The following is an 8,019-nucleotide window of genomic DNA, read 5'->3' as shown; positions in this document are numbered from 1 at the left end:
TGTATTAACCATCGTGGTTGGACACAAGAATTAGCTAGATCACTTGGAAAACTCAGTGCTACCACGTATCTATGGTGCAGTGGTTATCACGTCCGCTTCACACACGGAAAGTCCCAGGTTCGAGCCCAGGTAGATACATAGCAAACATAATTATTCAAAATTTAATTACATTAAGACTGAAGTGACAGATATTATATAAAAACGTCTTGGTTTGGACCAAGGCCGAAAAAACAAACGATATGTGTGAGGTTTATCAATTGACTGAAGTTTCAGATATTGAAATTTTTTTCTAGTTATTTTTATCCACTCAATCCTTAATCAATATTTAATTCAATCAACTGATTTTACTGTTAATCGATCTAGTCCCTCTAAATTAATTGAAAAAATTACATATCTACGCTTTTTCAAGAACAATTAATTTCATGATAAAATGTTTTCGGAAAATGTAATTGTTCTTGAAAAAGCGTAGATATGTAATTTTTTCAATTAATTTAGAGGGACTAGATCGATTAACAGTAAAATCAGTTGATTGAATTAAATATTGATTAAGGATTGAGTGGATAAAAATAACTAGAAAAAAATTTCAATATCTGAAACTTCAGTCAATTGATAAACCTCACACATATCGTTTGTTTTTTCGGCCTTGGTCCAAACCAAGACGTTTTTATATAATATTAAGATGTAGTTAAAACTGGTGAGAAACTTTAATTTATTGGGAGATTGAAATTTCCAGAGAAGCAGCGTTTTAAATGAAGTACCATCAAAATCATACATAACACTTACCCAATATATTGCGTTAATTTTAAATAGATATTCAAAGTTTCAAAAAAAGTGTGGCCATAAGAGTTTTTTTCTTATTTGAGAAAGACAAAGGTCTGCACTAATATAATCGAGGCTAATGACGGTTAATTGTTAAATTATAATTGAAATATAACTCCGACACGCGTTCTTGCCTCTTTCTATGCATTTTTAAATGGTTTTATTGTATTGTGGAAGTCCGTCGTAGTCAGGAGGTTTTGAAAGGCTATATTGATTAGTCAGGCCAGCCGTAGAGCACACAACTAACCTAGTTTCAGTTTAAGAACGAACCACATACGATACAAAGCGCAAGTTGTCATACTAACGTAACAAAAGCTTAATGAACATTATTATTCTTAATTAAAGCTTGAGTTAATAATGCTTTTTCAACTGGTTTTACAGCTAGGCCTACTTGAGTCCGGAAAACATCTCTCCAAAACCCGAATGATGATTTTTTAAAATTCGCATTAGTGTGTTATGCTAGGTTCACGGAATTTAATTTTCCACGCGCGACTTATATTTCCGGTCGATATGGTCATTTTCAAAACAACAGAGTCATCAAAAGACTAATAACCAAATGTAATAGTTTTCAACGAATGATCGGACAGTTGTCATTTTCTCATTTAAAATTGGTTGTGCAGACTATTTCAATGAAATTTGGAAAATGGCAAAGACATAAATAGTAATCGCTAACAATAGACAGTTTAGTCCTGACTCACTGACTGATAATCAACGCCCAGCCCAAACCGCTTGCCCTGTAGAAGGCTAAAAATTTGCAGGAACGTTACTCATAAGTAGTAAAATGAGTATGATTCACTCATGGTAGTAAGCGCGTACTACGAGACATTTTTCCAACCCGCCGCCATCTTAATAAATGGTGCCCGGAAATGTGAAAAATCTTCTCTATGCAACAAAGTCCGATCTTTTCAACCGATTTCACACTGGTTTCAACCAGACGGGCTGAATGGTCTTTTGGGTTCGATTTGTTGCCATCTTTTTAAATGGCGGCCAGAAATTTAAAAACCCTTCTTTATGGAATAATGTCCGCATGAAAAGTAATAATAAATGTCCCGACGGGCTGACGGGCAACGCCGAGTGTTTTCGCTCCAAGGGTGCTACAAAACTATTACTAATCAGATACCCATTCTTTATATCATTTTAATGAAGTTCTTATTACACGCGAGTGACACCGTGGGTAATGCAGCTAGTATTTATATATGTGGGAAAGTAAAATAATATCTTAAATCGATAAATGCTTTTCACAAATCAATACCTAGAACATTGTTTTCCTATAAATAAAAAGAAATTGTCGCTTCAAATGTCTAACCACATAACCTCACCCAACCTGTAACACACAACTGACACAAGTTTATCACCTACAAAATAACCTAATTCGTCCATTTTCACCATTCCTTAACAGTGGTAGTTTATTTTATTAGATCGTATGTAGCTTAATTAGTTTAATTATCATTTGAGACAAGCGACTTTAATTTTTATTCGCGTATACCATTTTATCTTGAAAATCTTTATATACATAATTTTCAGACTAATAACTCAGGATTCATACTATTTACACAGCGTTTTCACTAGGCGTTTTTCATTGCGGAAAAATATCGCAAAATAGCGCGAAAACGTAAAATTCGCGGCAGTAGTTTTTATTGACGCGTGTCAGTTTTCACTGGGTGAAAAACAAGAAAATAAACCCGCAAAGTATGCGAACATTGTGGCGATTCAAGTTATTCTGTTACCTTTTACCAAAAGATATGGATACTTCGTAATTTTTCCTATTAGTAATTTCGTATTGAATTGAGACATATAAAAATAACAAAGCCACGTGGTTCTAATTTGTATAATTTCTAAATCAGAAGCAAGTACCAACCAAGGCTTACCACATACGCTCAGAGAGTGTAGATCATAAAATGGCGACACAAATCAAAAACTTTACCCATGTGTTCAAGGACGTCAAACCAAGAAAGATTCATACGAGGTGCACCCCTACACAGAAAAAAATGTGTTAGGAAATTGAACACAATCCCTGAACATCTTCATGCAACACTCTCCTATACATGTTCAAAAATGAGAACATGTTCAAATAGAAATCTGTTCTTTTTTCTAATGCATTCAAGCCATTTTGTGTTTGATTTTGAACGTGTTTTTATTTAAGTGTTCTGCCTCTGAACATGTTAATTATGCAGAAAATGTGTTCAGGAGCTGAACACAATCCCTGAACACCTTCATGCGACTCTTTCTACTATACATGTTCAAAAATGAGCACATGTTCAAGTGAAAATATGTTCACTTTCTAATGTGTTCAAGACGATTTTTGTTTCGGTTTTGAACGTCTTTTACGTGTTAAGCATACACTCTAAGAAAATGGGGCGCGTTTTAACACCTTTAAAAGTAGTTTGGGGCCAAATTTGACATCATTACAGGTGTTCATTTGCACCCCTGAAAGGGTTTAATAACACTTATGGAGCAATTGGTGCTATAAAATGGTGCAACAGAGGTGCAGTTTAACACCTTTTTAACTCTTATATCGAACTAAAACTTAATTTTTACTCTCACATGAGTGTTGTGCAATTCTTTAAAGGGTGCGGCATAGCACCTTTCAGAGTGTCGCATATCACCTTTCAGAGTGTCTCATAACACCTTAAAGAGTGGGTGGTTTATTAGCAATCAGTGGTATATTCACAGCAAGGTTCCACTTTGAGTTAAATTAAGAGGAAAGTTCTTACATGCAGAACTATACCGCTTTAAGCAATGCTTGCAGGGCCGGATTAAGAGGGGGGCGAGGGGGCACTGGCCCCCGGGCGCAAGTCTTGTTGGGGGCGCATAGAGTTAAACTATTCCCTCTTAGGGACATTTGCTGTTCTGTTTTTTTCGACTAAAGGGGGCGGCCCCCGGTGCAAAATTGCTTAATCCGGCCCTGAATGCTAGTTCTAGCATTCAGTGTGAAACTGCATAAAAGTTGGTAATTTTTACCGACTTAATAGCCTCTGAAAAAGGCAGAAAGTTTTTAATTACTATAATTTCATCGGGTATTAAGTTGGTTTTGGAGGCCATAATATCCAAGCAGTAGATATAAACGTTCTTGTTAAATTTAATAATCTCTTTTCACTAAGAATTTTTCGAGCACCAGAAACGCGTTTGACCTAATCTACTCTACAATATTTAAAAAAAAAATTTCATTTTCTACTCTAATGATTCTCAAAATAAAGATAAGACATGTCACAAAAGTTGGCGTCTGTAGTCGCCCTACTAACATAGTCTCGTTTTTTTGTGTCGCACAATACTTTTAAGAGTATCGCTTAACACTTTCAAGAGTGCAGTAGCGTTGCTAGGGTTTGAAATTTGGGGGGGTGGGGGGGTTTAAGTTTATTATTCGTATATTAAAGATTTACAAACTTTTATTAATAAAGAGTACGGAACCGATCAGTTAGTGACTATGAGACAATTGTGGATGAAAGAATTTCACTCGTCTTTTATAAGTTCAGTTTCCGTTTGCTTTTAGTCCCCACTACTGTTTGATATTGAAATTCATCTCTACAAAGATGAAACTGAACGAAATTATCATAATAATTTTTTACACTATATTGCTACAAAATTTTAGGGGATACGAGCAATTTTTTAGTAGAATTTACGGATTATTTTAAGGGGGCTAACTTTGAAATTTTAGGGGCGCTAAAGCCCCCAAAAAGACTTAGCGACCCCACTGCAAGAGTGTCGCATGACGCTTTTAAGAGTGTCACCTAACACGTTTCAGAGTGTCGCCTAACACGTTTAGCAGTGTTTTACAAAAGTACAATACCCTCTGATTACGAATTTCTTTGTTAATTTTATTTAAAGGATAAAAATATATTCTTTCATGAATATCATCTTTAAAAAATGCTTAACAATCAAGTTTTTCAATAATTTTTTACTGTTTGTATTGACTTTAATATTAAAACATTAATGAAAATGAAAGACCTTATTTAAGAAACCCGCAGTACTATAATTTTCCATTTTTAATTTCAAAACGGTTTTAAAAAGTTTTATTTTACACCGAATTTACACCTTAAATTGGCCCCACAAAAACTCAAGGTAATAAAACTCTCTTTGGGTGTTTTTAAGGTGTAAAAAAAGTGTTTTCTTAAATTACACTTCCCTTTCTTAGAGTGTACGAACATGTTAAGTACAGTCGCCGCAATTAAAAACTTTCTCTCTCGCGACGTCTTGTTTCAACAATAAGCCGCAAATTATTGATCTGATACAATTGATAAAAAAACTTATCGTATATTGTTGTTTTAATAAAGATTTGCGGCTTATTGTTGAAACAAGACGTCGCGAGAAAAAAAGGTTTTAATTGCGGCGACTGTACCTCTCTCATTCTAGAGTCCAAGAGAGATATGTACGAGAATTTCTTACTTGTAATTAATAATTAATAGGTATTACTGTACTGAGGTTTAAGTTATTTTGCTAGTAAAAGGACTATTAAGTATTGAAATATATATTTGTCTTGTAATAGTTACTTAAAACTTACCCACAAAAAGGATTACACCTTTAATATTCTGAAGGGCCAAGGCTTAAAAATCCTGCCCAAAACTTATGTGCTGTTACTTTCGGGATCGGTTTTCTTATTAGCACATTAGCAGCAGTAAAGGTTGCAGACGAATTTTAGGGAATATTAAAATTTCCCAAACATAAGTAAATGCAATTGCAAAAATGCTTTGTCAGAGAGTTCGTCTCATCGTCTGCGCTTTGCCAAGAAACGTTTTCAAGGCGTATAGTTAAATTAAATTCGCATTCCAAATATTTATTATTTAAAAATATGCTTACCAGTCTGGTGATTATTTTAGAGGGGTCTAAGTTTGAAATTTGGGGGGGGGGAATAGGGGGCTTTACCCCCCCCCCCCCGAAAAAAAGGCCTAGCGACGCCACTGAATCATTGAATTGTATAATTACTTCAAGTTTAAATTCATTCCTGGGCGACAAAGAAAAACCATGGATATAAAGAATGCGCGTGAGGAAATAGGTTTTCACGCTATATGATAAGCAACTTCCTATCTCCGACGGGACCTTATTCGGTGTATACTCTGTTCCAGCTTTAGTCGTCAGCACGCACAAAGCTACGTTACATAGAGATCTAGCTTAGAGTGTGCTGAGAACCAAAGCTGGAACAGAGTATATATCGAATAAGCTTCGACGAAGTACGCCTTCAACTACAAGGTTTACAGAACATGAAAACAAATGATCGCGTTCGCTGTTCCTAAATTTTTAATGCGTTCATTGTGAAAGTGTTAAGATTTTGTGTTCAACTGTTACAATTTTTCCAAATAGAAACAAAAATTAGAAGTTGAACGCCAAAATTAAGCGAAGTGTTCAATAAATTACACTTTTTCATCACTTAAACATATCAAGAAACCAAAATCTGATTTTTGAACACAAAAATGTGTTCAAATCATTAACACACTTTTTTCTGTGTATACACTGACGTGTCACATTTTATGAGTTACGTTATGTGCCCCTAAAACCGCAGCTTGCACACCAAAAATTCGACTTGGCCGACCTTTTGTCATTGGCTTTCATTTCGCTTGAAGAAAAACCATTAAAGGGAATGAGAAGCTTCGTTTGAAAAACCTCTGATTTATATAACAAAAGGTAGAATTAAGTTCTGTGAATTCAAAAATATCAAGCTTTTAATTCTCCGATTTCTAGTTCTTTGGCAATATGCATTTGAAAATGCTTCGTATGAAATTATTTGAAATCACTTTTTATGAAAGGCTAAAACATTTCCAGTAGGGTAACGTCACAGATATATTTTCCACGTAAGATGGTGCCACTCTCTCCGTTATCAGACCCAGAGTTTAGACTGGCGAGAAGTTCGAGCTCGAGCTCGAGACGCGTATAGGATTCCCGCGCTTTTTTTCCTCACGTCATAGTGATGTCATCAAACGGGCGAAGAAGCTCGACAGGAAAAATTGTTGACATATCGAAACTGAGCTTTCGTGATTTTTCAATGGATTTTGAAAATAGAAACTTTGGTTCAATTATATTAAAAATTTGATATTTTGAAAGTAGAGACTTAAAAGTGTATCAAAATATCACTTTCGTGGTAAAATATGGGGTGCGTTCAGTAATGCTCAACGGAGACCAAACGCGTTGAGTTCCGTTGATCAACGTGACGTCATGCACGTATTTGGCTACTGAATGGTTTTTTGCAAACTTTGCGTTGTGTCATCTGCTTACTGTTCATGGAAATGGATATGCGAGGGTCTGCTAACCAAAATATGATAAAACTCTGACCAGTAACTTTGCCAAACTTCAAGCTTCAAAGATATAATCGAAAAAATTTCATATAATACTATCAGACATTATTCTTTCGCATTCAGTCGCTGCTAGACCGATTTTATAAACATTTTTGAAATTATCCCTCAAATTAACTTCTCGAAATCCTTCAGGGAGATAAGTTTCCGCCATTGCTGATACGTCACAAATTGCGTTGCTTAACGAAGTAATCGGCTCTTATAGCTGATGACTTCGATGTCTCTTACAATCGTGACGTCAAACCGGAAGTTCGGAAAATCTTTCAGTGGTGAATGCGCATTCAACGGAGTCTCCGTTGAGCGTTACTGAACGCAGCCATGAAATGAAATTGTAAATTCGCATTCCCTTTAATATAAATACGGTGCACGCCAAGTGCACTTTAGTAGAAATGACATTTTGTTTTCAGTACCTATTGCTCTTCGTCAAAACATCATTTGTAAATGTAATTATATTTTAAAACGTGCAATATTTTTGGTAGGAAAGGAAAAAGTATATCGTGATGCCACATTAATTTTCCATTATCATTTGAAACGATCAGGTTGACAAAAATATACAAGTCACGTAAATGAAAATTCCGTATTAGCTGGTGTGTAGAGGGAGTGTTAGTTTTGTATGTGCTAATGTTGTGCAGCGTTCACGTTTCCTTACTCGCCAAGGTAATAATCGTGATGGCCAACAGTTGCGGGCTATATGAAGTTCTTACCACACCTAGCTAAAGAGATCTTAGATTATCTAACATCCACACACAAACCATGCACAAACATACCCACTATCAGAGCATAAGCGTAAAAACCAGTATGTCTTTCATACTCAAAGCTAAAAACCTATTACATCTAGGTATATCTATATATAAATTGAAGGATCAATAGAAGTTTTCAACGACAACTATAATTAAATAACAGCAACCCAGCCTTTATA

The 8,019-nt window shown here is 35.3% G+C and overlaps 1 long non-coding RNA gene across 2 annotated transcripts; it reads right to left on the bottom strand.

Annotated features, from left to right (window-relative positions):
• Positions 1 to 4,166: 4,166 nt before the first annotated feature.
• Positions 4,167 to 5,660, bottom strand: LOC149682845 (uncharacterized). 2 transcript variants are annotated; one of them, XR_016384140.1, is made up of 2 exons: positions 5,614 to 5,660; positions 4,167 to 5,533 (listed from the first exon to the last, which is right to left on the bottom strand). It is a non-coding gene; the product is annotated as an uncharacterized LOC149682845 (long non-coding RNA). The 2 variants fall into 2 exon arrangements; XR_016384139.1 differs by having other exon boundaries at positions 4,167 to 5,528.
• Positions 5,661 to 8,019: the final 2,359 nt, after the last annotated feature.

This window comes from Phalangium opilio, unplaced genomic scaffold (genome assembly GCF_054372755.1).
Source record: "Phalangium opilio isolate 3A_F unplaced genomic scaffold, DU_Popi_V2 ptg000037l_1, whole genome shotgun sequence".
NCBI lineage: Eukaryota > Metazoa > Arthropoda > Arachnida > Opiliones > Phalangiidae > Phalangium > Phalangium opilio.
This window is presented reverse-complemented; position numbering and strand designations above follow the sequence as displayed.